Genomic DNA, 15,195 nt, shown 5'->3' with positions numbered 1-15,195 from the left:
TATCCTGTTTCATAACATTTTCCCCCTAATAATCGAAACTTTAATTGTATCTAACTTAGTTCTTTTATTGTTGTTGTTGTTGTTGTTGTTGTTGTTGTTATTATTATTATTATTATTATTATTATTATTATTATTATTATACAATTGTATCACAGCGACCAGTTGTTTCGCCGGATTTGGCATTGGTTACTAATCGGGCCCCACCCAGGGGCCTAGGACGTCGTAACGTATTTTCGTAATATGCGTGCAGATCCAAGCAGTGCGGCATTTTGCATTTGACTGATGGTGATTTTGTCAATTTTTAACTGTTTTAAATGTAATTCCAGTGTTTTTGGAATAGCACCCAATGTGCCAATTACCACTGGAATTACCACTGCTGGTTTGTGCCATAGTCGTTGAATTTCGATTTTTAAGTCCTGGTATTTTGCAATTTTTTCATGTTCCTTCTCGGCGACCCTGCTATCACCTGGTATTGCGATGTCTATGATTGTGACCTTATTTTTCTCAACCAGTGTGATGTCTGGTGTATTATGCGCCAGTATTTTGTTGGTTTGTATACGGAAATCCCACAAGATCTTGACCATCTGATTTTCGGTGACTTTTTCAGGCTGATGTTCCCACCAGTTTGTTGCTGTTTTAATATTATAATTTTTGCACAAATTCCAATGGATCATTTGTGCTACTGAATTGTGCCGCAATTTATAATCAGTCTGTGCGATTTTTTTACAGCAGCTGAGTATGTGATCAACAGTTTCATCAGCTTCTTTGCAAAGTCTGCATTTGGCATCATCAGAGGATTTTTCGATTTTGGCCTTAATGGCATTTGTGCGGATAGCTTGTTCTTGCGCAGCCAGGATTAGTGACTCTGTTTCTTTCTTTAATGTACCTGCTGTTATCCATAACCAAGTTTTTTCACTGTCCACTTTATCTTTTATTTTTTCCAGAAATTGGGCATTCAATGCTTTGTTCTGCCAACTCTCCATTCTTGATTTTATCATATCTTTTCTGTATTCTTGTTTCGTCTGTTGGACCTTCAATAGAATTATTATTATTATTATTATTATTATTATTATTATTATTATTATTATTAACCTTTATGTATAATCCAAAAGGATTGGTTACATGGGTACCATTCAATATTCATATCCAATTATATTCATCATAACACTACACATTATACATTAGTAACATTATCAGTTATTTATTTAAGCTATATCTATTATCAATAAATTTCACTGTTTAACTAGTTTTAAATTATATTCTTCCATCTATCAACCTGTATCTTTCCAATAACAAAACAATCTCATATCTTCTGCCATTTGTGGTGCCAATCCAAATTGTATTCTGTATTCAAATTCTGTATTTCTGAAAGTATCTTTTGCAAATTAGAGACTTCTATTTTCTTTTGAAGTTGTGCCATTATAACAAATACAGCTGCTCTAGCTTGGAAGGTTAATAAGATTAAAGCATAGATTCACAAAGGATGTTGTTTCCACTTCAAAGGGCCATCTGTGTGCTTCCCTTCTTATCACTCTCTGTGGCCAAGCAGTAAAACCTTGTGGTGCCAAGTCAAAAACAATCCATGAAAGAACAAAAACTCCCAGCCTCCGAGCAGCAGTAATGCTGTTAAAAAGTTTCCTTTTGCATCTTTTTTGTATTTCAAGTTAGAAAAAGGAGTCCAATCTTTAAATGAATTAGAAAAATCCCCACAGCAATGAAAGTCGAAAACTTTAGCCTATAGATTACAGAGAATCATAAAAAGGTAGAAGAAAACCTAATTCATCTGTTTCAAAAGGCTTGCATAAATTCCATCCATGAAGATAGCATTTAAAAAGTAAGATAACCACTGTCCAAAACCATTCCAAATTTAATTCCACTGCTTGATTCTTCTATTCTTCAATTTAAAATAATTTTAAAGTTTTTATAGGCAGTCTCTTTTTTAAAACAGTAAAAGTTCCTCACCAGCTAGAAATACTTTCACTTTCTGTATCCTTCCCTTTTGGAGCCACCCTGACTTCATCAGCCTTGGCTGGATTTTTTGCTGCCAGCTTGAAGAACGTCTCTTGCTTCTTTCGGGGTTTTTGTGATATCCCCGAGATCAGCAAGATGTATTCTTCCTGTTCACCATCTCTTCGGGACAGTTTAGGTCCATTTGGACCACCCAATGACAAAAGTATTGGCTGCAGTTTCAGAGCATCGAGACCACATGACCATATCATTGCAACGTTGGCTCCTTCTCCTTGATACACCATATTTTAAAGCCATGGAACTTTAATTCCAAGATAAGTGTTGTGGCCAACCAGGGACCAGTGGAGCTGGCAGCAGATTCAGACAGTGAGAAGGTTGGGGAGGAACATGGGCTAATCCTGGAGTCTGGGGAAGGCTCTGATGAGCTCTCTGTGTCGGAGGCAGAGAGTGGACCAGAGCTGCATGCCAGTTATCAGCTGCCTTCAGAGTCAGACATCAGTGAGGCAGACGAACAGCTGAAGCCTGTTCCCTGTGTACACATGTGCAGTGTTGCCGGACGAAGGGAACAGCTAAAGAACAGGGGTCAACTTAGGAGTAATGTGGACGATGAATGGCGCCTCCTAGAAGAAATAAAAAAGGAGCAAAAGGGGAGTGCAGGAGACAATTAGTTTGACTCTCCAAGGCTTCTTGTCAAGTTTTGCAGATATTGGCCTGTCAGCATTCCAAGCCAGATAAGGTCTGTGACTGTAAATCCTCTCTTGAAAGGCTTTGCTGGATGCAAATGAGCAGAATTCACAGTAAATTAATAAAAGGGTTTTGGTCAGGACAAGGAGTTTGCTTCATGCTCTCGGGAAGCCTAGGTCAGAACAATAAGCAGGAAAAATAAATGTCCATTTAAGCATTGAAAAATGTGGTTAATTTTGCCCTTTGCAATCAACATCATTGACATGCAACAGTGGTGGTGAGTGTGTGTGTGTGTGTGTGTGTATGTGTGTGTATGTGTGTGTGCAGAACATTTAGCTTTTTTTCAGGTTTCTCATTTTAGACTTTCATGAGCCTGCTGCCGGAGTGTGTGGAAAATCAAAATGAGATGGACAGCAAGATAGTTTGGTTAAAAAGATCCCCTGACTTACATAAAAAATTATTTGTCTCACTAAAGTTGTCTTTTATCATCACAGTGACAATAATGCCTGTTCGTCTCCCTAGTTTTATACAAGTGATTGGCTTTTAATTCATTCACAAGATGATATCTTTAGGAGAAGGCAGGTCTGCCATTTTCCCCCCAAACAAAACAATGCAGATTTCCTATTGCTTTAGAATTCCAAATGTGATCACATTAAAATAGCTGCAGAGAGGATTTGGAGCAAAATTCACTGGAAGGGAGGGGGAGGGAAAGAAGTAATTAATTGGTGCAATGCACAAAAGATTTTTTTTAAAAAAAAACTAAACCCATACAGCTTTAATTATAAGTGATTGTTCTCAAATCCTTGCCCATCAAAAGTTCTATATTTTGGAACTGTCTAGCCAAGTTGATTTCGTTCCTGATGAGTTGGGGCTCATCTAGACTTCACAGCTGATGTGATCATGAGAAATGATGGGAATGGACTGCATTACAGGAAGACTTTGCATTAAGACATTAATCCCTTTTATTGCTCTAGTTATACTGTCATGAAAGGTACTGTCCATTTCTTTCAAAATAACGCAGTGCTTGTCCTCTAGGTGTGTCTGTAACATGAGCTGTCATATGAGGTAAGAGGAGAAAAAAGACATTTTTCTAAAAGCCTTTGCAGTTTAACAAAACAAGATTCTCTGTAGGATTCTAGTATAGAAAATAATAATAAGGTCTTATTCTGGGGTCAGCATGGTTAATATTTCCAATTTGGCAAGATTAATTTCTTTTCCATCCCATAATCCCTAACACAGTTTAGGCATTGACAGAATCCCAGTTGCTGCTAATTATCCCATTCTAACCTGCTGTAGCTGGCTTTCCTGCTTGCCAGAACATGGTGTGAGGAGCAAACATAGCCATGCCCATGCTGGGCTCTTGTCTTTTTGGAAGGTGGACTGTGGAGAATGTATATTTAGGCAGAGCTTCTACCCTCTCTGACATCAGTTCTCAAAAGAAAGAAGGCAACATCGACAAAGCACTAGACGATAAAATCTGGGATATTATTGGTTGATGGTAAAGGACAAAGGTGTTTCATAAATCACAATGTTTTATTGCCCAAAATTATGTTCAGACATTGTGAGTGTGTGTGCTTTTTTTAAATCAGTGTTGTCTTTTGATTACCGCAGGACTAGTCCCTGAAGTTTTCCTGGCAATTTTTTTTGAAAGAGGTTTGCCATTGCCTGCTTCCTTGGAATGAAAAAGAATGACTAGTCCAAGGTCATCTAGTTTGTTTTGTGCTTAAGGTGGCACCACAACTCATGGTCTCTTGGTGTAATGGTATGTGGGAATGAGAAGATGCTGCTTAGGGAATAGATAAATAAGAGATAGCAGAGTCTTCAGTTGGATGTCTATGGAGATTCGCAGTCATCCAGGTCATAGTTATCCCAAAGGTTCTTTTTCAAAAGGCAAGATTAGCCCAGTTGCCTCTTGAAAAAGTACCTTTAGGTCTTCAGTTGAATAGTGTGTGCGGAAAACCAGAGGTGGCATTCAGCCAGTTCACACCGGATCAGGCAAACCAGTAGGAGAAATTTGGCCCGGGTTGCTGAACTGATAGCAACCTCTGGCTCTGCCACTTATCCGTCACCCCATCACCGCTTGCTCTCCCTGCCCGCCTGCTCGATGCTGACAAAATGGGATTGGCAAAGAGAGAGCAGGCAGCATGCAGGAGGAGGCCTTTGACAGATTAGGCCAGGCCTGGGCAGAAAATAGGTAGATAGATAGAAATGCATTTTTTTTCCTACCGGGTTCTGTGAGCGGGGTGGGGAGGTGTCATGTGACTGAGTGGGTATGGCCATGAGTGACATTGAGTTGGCCATGCCCACCCAGTCACATGATCCCATCACCACCAAGCCACACCCATAGAACTGGTGGTAAAAACAATTGAATCCCACCACTAGGCAAACTGCTCAGAAAACAGCCTTTTTAATTTTTTGAGGGTAAAGGAGATGGTGAGGGAATTATACTTTCAGACTTTCAAGATTCTGTTAATGTACTTATCATAAAGTAAAATTAGCTCATCTACTCATATTTCTTGTCTGGTCTACATGATAAGGCTGACAGTGGTTTCTAGGCGGATGCTTTAAGCATTCAGTGCCAAACTGGGTCTCCGCATTTCATAATGAAAACAATAGAGGTAACCCTCAACTTATGTCCACAATTGAGTCCAAAATTTGTTAAGTACATTTTGCCCCATTTTACAACCTTTCTTGCCTCAGTTGTTAAGTGAATCACTGCAGTTGATATGTTAGTAACCCAGTTGTTAAGTGAATCTAGCTTCCCCATTGACTTTAGTTGTCAGAAGATCACAAAAAATGCTCACATGACCTTGGGACACAGCAGCAGGAACCAGTTGCCAAGCAGCTGAATTTTGATCACATTATCATGGGGATAGTGCAAAGGTTGTAATTTTGAAAAATGGTCATTGGTCTCTTTTTTCAGTGCCATTGTAACTTTGAACAGTCACTGAATGAATTGTGGTAAGTCAAGGATTGCCTGTACAGTATTTATTTTGGGAAAACTGACATTATTTTTTTTTGCCTCAGAACAGAAATTTTCCAAATCTCCATGTCCACCTTGTCAGTTCAAACAAAATATTTATGAAACTACATTTGATTCCTTCTATTGGAACATGAGAATGATCAAGCCAACTAGAAAAAGAAATGTGTAAATAACTCTAACATTTTTCTGAGCATTGATGAGCTCATGATCTATCAACATGTGAGCTGATTTCAATCTGCAGTTTAAAAGTAGATTATAACAATTTACGTATATGAAACCAAAATTAAGATATTGATATTGAAGAAATGAATTAGTTTTAATTACATTTCCTATGCTCCTTCATATTATTCCCCAGAAGTAGTAGACTATGTAAATCTTTTAATTTTCCTTATTTCAATGAGCAATAATAGATTCCGTTTATTGCAATCATAGAGTTACTATGAGCATTTATCAAGGTTCCCTGAGGCTCAGACAATAGTTTTTGCAGACTTGAAATGCTACCAGGCAAGAAAAAGAATTGGGAAATCACCTTCCCCCACTTCCTTTTGCCAACATTTCTCTAGAGTCAGCCTATTAGATTGGATCCAGATTTAGTCAGGTTTAGGATTAGGGTTACTCACTGAAAACAGAGGGCCTTAACTGTATTCATCTCTAAATTAAGATTCATTTACTTATAATCCTTACTGCACTGCTTGTTAATATATACCAATATTACCATCGTTTTAACATAGTTTGGGTTGGGAATCACAAATCATGGCTTGTTTAATGCCAGTGAATCCATGGCAAAGTATGTCTAGCTACATTCAGGGAACCTCTGTTTCATTATTTTAACACTTTCTATAGAATTACAGATTCCTCATATTCTATGCTGTCCTTGATGACCCCACATTGTAATCTGACTTCAGTGTATCATATATCTTGAATTCAGTCTTCGTAGGAATGTCACTCATGTTTACAGCTCTGTGTGGCATCTTTAAGTATTCCCTTGCATTTTGTCAGACAAATATGAATAATCTGACATTTTTCTTGGGCTACTGTGGAGCTGAGCCAGTTCCTATTAAACTCAATGAAATAAGTACAGGGAGGAAAAATGACAAGGAATTCGCTACTGTATGTAACAGACAAATGGCAGAACTGTGCTGACTCTGTAGTCTGGATCAGACTTTCAGCTGATGTAAAAATACACCATCAGTAACCTTTTTGACCTCTCCTAATTAGCAGTAGCTCCCTGCACCTAAAGCTCTTAACTTCTCCATCATTTCCAATGAGAACCACATGCTTCAAAACAAAAGCTATCCCTACACATCAAATTAAATTATTTTTTCTCCTCCATTTTTTTAATTTTATGAATACATTTAACTTGAAAGGGAGAGCCAGGAAGAACCAAGGCTCCTTTATTATACTTTCGTGGTTATATGGATAGGACTTTAAATTACACAACATGTTAGTGTAAGTTTTGCTCCTAGATACCATTTCAATTATTCCAGGGAACTTTTCAAGGCAGCACATTGGCTGTGAAGAAACTCTAGGGCAGGGATGTCAAACTTGCCTTGTCATGGCGGCGTCATGTGACGTATTAATTAATTAATTTATTGAATTTATATTGCTGCCTATTTGCCCATGGCAACTCAAGGCGACTTACAGAATATAAAACCACATTTAAAACAACAAAGACTAACAAAAAGAATCAAATAAATTAATATAGTACAATATAACAAAAGCACCCCTCACCTCTCACCCCCTACCCTGGCGACAGCAGATCACACAAGTCATTTAAAGGACTCCATCGCCTGCTCTGGGTTCCCCAGGCCTGCTGACAGAACCAGGTCTTCTGGGCCTTCCAGAAGAGTATTAGAGTGGGGCTTCTAATCTCTGGGGGAATGATGTTCCAGAGAGAGGGAGCCACCACGGAAAAGCCCCTTCATTTTGGTCCCAAAATGAAGGGACCAAAATGCAACTTTTTTCCCCTTTGCTAAATCAGGTATGGCCAGCCTGTGATGCATCCAGCCCGTGGGCTGCAAGTTTGACAGCACTGCTCTAGAGAGAAAAACCACCACAGGTTCTTGAAAAGGTGACCATTCCCTGCATACCTGCTTTTTTAACTAGTTGATCATAAATATTAATAAATAAATACCCATGGTTATGTCTTGCAACATAGTTAACAAAAGCATTACAGTACCTCATGGACTACAGAAAGATTGTTCTCTAGAGCTAAATAAAATTCACCTCTGCTCTCACATTAGCTCTCCCAATATTTTGGTGAATCCTTTATGAGATGTGACTAAAAGTTTGTGAAATTTCATGCAAGAATGCTGATGAAATTGGTAAAGTCTTGCAAGTGTACTGCAAGCTCTCTTTCAAACCTCAAACCTCTCTGGTGTTTGGATGCACTGTGTGCAAGATCAGAGAAAGTTCCCAACTCCAGAAATATCTAACCATCTGTAGAGCAATACTATCCAATAATTATAATGTAGATGTAAATTGCCTTTATTTTAAAAAGAACCTTTCTTTTTTCATAGCAACATAACAGCATTCACTTAGCAGTCTCTAAAAATCAGAATCTTATTTCTGAGAAGAACAAAAGAAATGAATGATAATTTGGAGTTGAGAAGGTTAAGGCATCTTTCCCCTGTCTGACATTTGCTTTCTAGAATGTAGAATGTTTTAAAATATTTTTGGGATCTAGGGAAACGTACAGATATCTGGTTTCTAACCCTAACCCTAATGCCTGAAAATGTGCCAGTCAAGATTTTGGTTAATTCAGCTTAAATTGTAACTTCCAGTTGATGGAACTGGAAATTCATTTTGACATGGATTTAGGAACAATGCTCTGCTTTAAATGTTCTCAAAAGCGATAGCTAAACTCTTCAGAGATTGGAATAAATTTAAAATTTACACACTTCTCAGCCACAATTTGCGATAGTGGTAGGAGAAACTTAATTCATTTTCTAAGAGCTCCATCCCAGCTCTCTGTATGTTGACATAATATTCTGCAGAAATTTGCCTTGGATTTCTCAAAAGTTGAATTCCCTGTGAAAGAGATTTCATTTTTTTCCTTTCTCTTTTGCTATCAGAATAACCAAGAGCATTCTTTATTTCTGAATATCATATCGGACATTAATACAATTGAGTGAGTCCAGAAATATTTGACAAGAAGAGTCCTCTACTCTTCAACTCGCAACAGAATACCTTATGCCACCAGACTTGAAATTTTGGGCTTGGACAACCTATAATTATGCCGCCTATGCTCTGACCTAAGTGTAGTGCACAAAATTATCTGCTACAATGTCCTACCTGTCAATGACTACTTCAGCTTCAACCATATACGAGCAAACAATAGATACAAACTTAAAGTAAACCTATCCACACTCGATTGCAGAAAATACGACTTCAGCAACAGAGTGGTCAATGCCTGGAATGCACTACTTGACTCTGTGGTTTCTTCCCCAAACCTCCAAAACTTTAACCTTAGACTGTCTACTGTGGAACCTGACCCCATTCCTAAGAGGTCTTGTAAGGGATGTGCATAAGCATATCAATGTGCCTACTGTCCAGTGGTGGGTTTCGGATCCCGTTCCAACCAGTACGGTTGGAATGGGCCTGGCGGCGTCCACATGGATGTGCGCAGTGTGCGTATATGTCTTACCGCCTCCACGAGCCTCCGCGACGCTCAGCTGCTCAGCAGAGTGTCGCACAGGTGCTGTATGCGCTGTGCACGTGCGCCAAAGACTTAAAAGACCAGTAAGGAGCTCGGGCAGGTGGGCGGGCCCTCCAGAGCACCATACCGGAACTGTGTCCACTGCTCCGGGTAGGCTCCAGTACCCCCATACAGGGGCGTACCACCTGCAACCCACCACTGCTACCGTCCCTGTCCCAATGTTCCCTTTTATTTGTATCCATTTCATGTATGTAAATCATGCTTATAATTATATATGTTATCTAATACATGCTTGATGAAATAAATAAATAAATAAAATAAAAAATGAATATGACAGAGTAAGGTGCTCCTGGTTTCTTGCTGCTGCTGTATATCCATCCCTCAAACTGAGTTTTCCCTAGGTGCCTTTATTTTACATAACTAAAAAAGAAAGAAAGTAACCCCAATAGGGTGATTACCCTTCTGATGCTTTCCCTTGGAATATAAAACACACATGGAAACCAGGAAAACCCGTGGACAGCAGAGAAGATTATTATACAATAAAAGACATGTTATTTACATACACCCCTTGGCCACTTCATAATTAAATAAATGCAGGAAAACCACATGCCACCCGTGAGAATTTCTTTGAAAATTTCTAAAGCAAATTCTTTTAAAACAAATTAAATGCAAATTAGTGGGAGGAGTGGGGGAATATAGAACTTTCATGCACAGCACTAAACTGACACATATGATGATATTTCCACAGGCATAGTCATGATTGTGTTGATCCTATTAATTATATTGTGGTCTAACTGAGCCTGTCCTTTTCTTTCGCATCAGCTGAAATGGAAAGTCAGCTCAAAAATTGAGCACTTTCCAAATGGGATATTGGATGAAGAGATACCTGTTTAACCTTAGAGGAGAAGAGTTATTAAATTTGTGTGTGCTAGTGTAGTGATGAAAATTCTAAGTATGCATGTGTATGTATATGTATATGTATATGTATATGTATATGTATATGTATATGTATATGTATATGTATATGTATATGTATATGTATATGTATATGTATATGTATGTATGTATATATATATATGTATATATATATATATATGTGTGTGTGTATATATACACACACACACACAAACATATATACATATATACATATATATATATATACATATACATATACATATACATATATATACACACACACACACACACACAAATATATATATATATATATACTGGTCTTGTTGTATTCGGGTCTTTTCCCATGTAAGTTGTCTTACACAGGAAAAGACCCGAATACAACAAGACCAGCATACCTACACCCATGAAAATCTAACCTGCCTTTACTTGCATATGAAATTACAGTATTTAACCTGTGATTATGTCTTCCGGACTGAATTGCTGTTAGTATTTTTTTCCCCTTTGGATTCATTGTTGAGTCACTGACACTGCATTAGTGCCCATAATGTGGCTAGATATTTCCTTAGTCTACTCCATGCTTCATTCATTTTTATTATCCTACAGATGCATATCAGTTATAACATGACTTCTCCAAATTAATGACTTTTTTCATTATTCTTTGTACTAATTATAGTTAGTCTGGATTTTATCAGACTGATTTTCATTTTTCTGTTCTGTATTAATATGAGTATTGGGTAGAGAATGTGTAACATCATCCATTAGGCATCAATCAGCATATATATATATATATATATATATATATATATATATATATGTATGTATGTATGTATGTATGTATGTATGTATGTATGTATGTATGTATGTATGTATGTATGTATATGTGTGTGTGTGTATGTGTATATATATGTATGTGGCATAATGGCTAAGACGTTTGCCTAAGATGCAATATAGCACAGGTTCGAATCCCAGTAAGGGTATGGCTAGCTGATGAGAGCTAAATAGCTTGAAATAGATCTATACTAGTCTCCCTTTATTTATTTATCAGCACAAATAAAAAAACATATATATATATATATATACACACACACACACACACATATATATATAATCTTCTTTCTTTTCCTTCCTTCCGTTCACTTTCTCTTAGTTTGTATTAATTTTAACTATTATAATTAAAATTCCTAATAAAATTATGTTTGAGAGAAAGCTGCCTTCCCTTTCTTATGCTAACAGGATCTAAGCAGAAGAAAAGGTCTTGAATTGGCTATATATGGTGGAAAAACAATGGCTAAGCAACATATTTGTAAGAAATGATCTCTTAATTGAATCAACTGGGAAGTTTTTTCTCATCCATCTGACCAAATCATTTAAATCAGGGTTTTTCAAACTTGGCAACTTTGAGAGCTATGGACTTCAATTCCCAGAATTTGCCAGCCAGAAAACTAGACTTTTAAAAGTTGCCAAGTTTGAGAAACCCTGATTTAAAGCAAAAACCAATAATTTTCACTATAGATTGGGTACTCAAGTAGTAGGAATGCTATCCTGGATATATTTCTTGACTGATGACAATGTACTACCGGTATGTGCCGAAACTAACATTAAAGAGCTGAATTCAATAATTCTGATCTTCAGTTGTATCAATGATGGATTCCAAACCACATTATAACATTGTAACAAATGTTTTTGTTACATTATAACCAACATTTTTTGTTACAGATTATGAAGAAATCACAAAGGTGCCTTGTTGGACGATTGTCCTAAACCATCTGCAACATAGCACCACTCCCCAACCCCATTCTTCTTGTTTTTCACAAAATAATAAATGGATAGAATGGAAAAATCCCATTTGACCATCCTATTAGTGTGCCAAAACAATTATCAGAATTTGTTTTATGCTCACAAGTGACACATAAAAGCTACCTAAATTGCATAAATATTTCTGTTTAATCTGGCCATCTGGTTATGTGAATATTGGCTCCCACTCCAAGATTTTCAAATAAACTAAGCTGTACTGTACTTGAATTTTGTATTCTCTTATTCATTCAGTATTATTTTAGTCTTTGAACATCATTTATAAGATACTCCATTCCAAAATATCTAACAGGGATATCAAATTGCTCTCTTATTACTCAAGAGTTTGGTCAGGGTTCCAAGTAACACCCACAATGAAAGAAGACTCCGAGGCTTGAATTTCCTCAAAGTTCTATTTTATTAGAGATGTCATATTGGCACATCTGGGAAAACCCGAATCTGCAAGTTTCCAGGTTTTCCTCACCCAAAAGAAAGTTCAGGTCCCAGCCCAGCACCCACATGTCCATCATATGATCCAATCAGGCACCATCTAAAACTGGAGATGCCATTGCAGCTGCAGGGTAAGGTGTCCTTGACTCTCTGAGAAAAGAATGTTATTTTAACTACATATCATCCATACTCTATATAATCCCTCCTCCCATTTTCCCACAGTAGAAAATGTGGCAGGCCTGAAGGCCCAAATATAAAAGATGGCTTCCAGGCCTGACAAGTTTTACATTCATAAGCATTGAATTAGGAATAGGTGTTATTTTTTTCAATAAATATTGTTTTTGTAGAGATTTGCCTTTGTTTACCTGACTTTAGTTTATAAGGGCAAGAATCTATTTCATAGCTTCATTTGTGCATATCACTTGGCATAAGTGTCAGGTCCGTGATTTTGCACAGCTGCCCGAAAAGTATAGTTAGTTCAATCTGAACTAAGAACAAACACCAAAATCATGAATCAAAAATGCAGTCAAGTCGGGTCCAGAAAACAAAATCAAGGGTTCCTGTATCCATAGCCAGTTCAGAGCAGAGAAATCTGAAATGAATGGGCCCTGCTGTCCACATGTGCAAAACATCCATGCACACACCTGCAAACAAAACATAGAATACCTGTATATCCATTAAGGAATGAAGCAATCTTCACTATCTGCTTTCCACTAACACATGTTAATTTTATTAATAAAGTTGTATTGAGGAACTGATATTAATATATTAATTATAGTATTTAACACACAAATGATGAATAATGACTGGATGAGAAATGAACAAGGTGAGTTCCTGTGAAAAAGAGGGATAGAAGAGTTGTAAATATTTGAGAGGGGTAGGAACTTTTTTTTTTTTTTTGCTCCAACACTTTCTCCTCTCGCATACCGATCCTGCTATGTTACACCAAAGAAACAGATCATTTTCACATGGAAGACAGGTTGAATCAAGTATCAAAATAATTTGGATGAGCATTATTCATAACTTGTTCCATGCAACATAATAACATTTAATTCTGAGCATTCAAGAAAAGAGTATAAAGTTGTCTAGACAGTAGGTTCATTAACAGTGTTCTTTGACTTTTGCTCATCCATTTTAGTGATCCTGAAGTTTGTTGCACATTTAGCTTTCGGTCTTTTATAGATGCTCAGTGATCAAGTATAAGCATGTAATCAAGATAAATGAAATTATTAGGAAACATTCAGTCAATGGAATTCAGTACCAGTATCACACTGTAAAAGACAATCCACACCCACCTGAACAAAACTTCACGGAACAGAGCAGAAGATGCTTGGAACTTCATGAATCAAAAAAACCCAAGAGCCACATTGGGGCAGATGAAGCACTGTGATACTGAGTGATTTACTGTTAAGACAGTAATGTATTTTTTTTTATTTAAAAAATATTTTAAAGAGTTTATGAGACCAACCATCTCATCCTACTGTCCAGCAGTTCAGAAAAGATATGATAAAATGAGATAGAATAAAAATAATGCAAAACAACACAACCAAAGTTCCAAGTAAAATTCTACCATAATACATCATAAAATGCATACTAGACTCAACTAGCATCCAGGTCCAATGCTTGAGGGAAAAGCCAGATCTTCAAGGCTTTCTAGAAGGTCTTCAGGATCAGAACCATTTGAACCTCAGGGAATAGGTTACTCCATAAGACTGGTGCCACAACAGAGAAACCACAATTCCTTGGACCAACTCTAAAAATGATAATCAGCCTCTTGAATTGCACTTGAGACTCTTCATATAAGCATATAAAACAGTATCGTTAGATAATCATACCATGATACACCTCAAATACCCTGCTGCATTCTGGACCAGATGCAGATTTCAAAGGCTCTTCAAAGATAGCTCTATGTAGAGTCCATTGTAATAGTCCAAACAGAAGGTGATTAAGACTTAAGCGTCCTAATCCAGCAATGGGCACAATAAGCACAAAAGATGGATTTGTGCAAAGACCCTCTTAGGTACCATTCCAACTTGCTCCTTTAGAAGGAACCATGAGTCCAAGAGGATCCTCCAGATGTGCGCAAAAACTCTGGGGGAGTGTTATTTCATTCATAGTCAAAGGTCGAACTTCTCCAATTCTGGAAGGCCCTAAATCCTACAGGAGTTGTGCCATGTTTTATTTGACTAGACCCAGGATTTGACCGACTGGCTGCTGAGGCTCTTCACCCCTCTGATAACTATCCATAGCAATTGATTTGAGATGTGGAAAATGGGCCGAATAAGTTATCTTTCATTATTTATGATGCTTAGAATCACTTTTGTCCTTGAAAAAGATGAGCCCAAAAACTCTGATATTCATGCATTTTGGATTCAACCAATTTTGCCTTCATACTCTTAAAGAGAACCCATTCCAGTTTTATAAGTCTTGTGAAACATTAATTCAATATCTGTTTAAAAAAACCACAACAAACCAAACAAAACAAACCTTCAATAAGTGACACTTTGGATCTTATTAAAATGTTCAGTTAATTTAACAATTCACTTCAGGCATTTTGCAAGCTGTGAAAACAGAAGTGTTTTAAAGATAACAAATGCTGTATGATTGTTAATGAAGCCTATATGCATATGTGCTTCTGACGTGGGTAGGGCATGTATATATAAGGTTGTACTTATATGTGATCTTGGTAAATTGATTTCCCACTATCAAATAAAGGAATAATAATGGGCTCCCCTCTCCCTCCATT

At 37.2% G+C, this 15,195-nt stretch overlaps 1 long non-coding RNA gene across 2 annotated transcripts in view; it reads left to right on the top strand.

Moving 5' to 3' along the window:
* LOC148043281 (uncharacterized) overlaps positions 1–15,195 on the top strand; it is a 66,219-nt gene that overhangs the window by 49,667 nt on the left and 1,357 nt on the right. The window lies entirely within an intron of this gene.

The sequence above is a fragment of the Thamnophis sirtalis genome, unplaced genomic scaffold, assembly GCF_051295495.1.
Source record: "Thamnophis sirtalis isolate CommonGarterSnake01/CBP01778 unplaced genomic scaffold, rThaSir2_p1.2 scaffold_12, whole genome shotgun sequence".
Classification (NCBI taxonomy): domain Eukaryota; kingdom Metazoa; phylum Chordata; class Lepidosauria; order Squamata; family Natricidae; genus Thamnophis; species Thamnophis sirtalis.
This window is presented reverse-complemented; position numbering and strand designations above follow the sequence as displayed.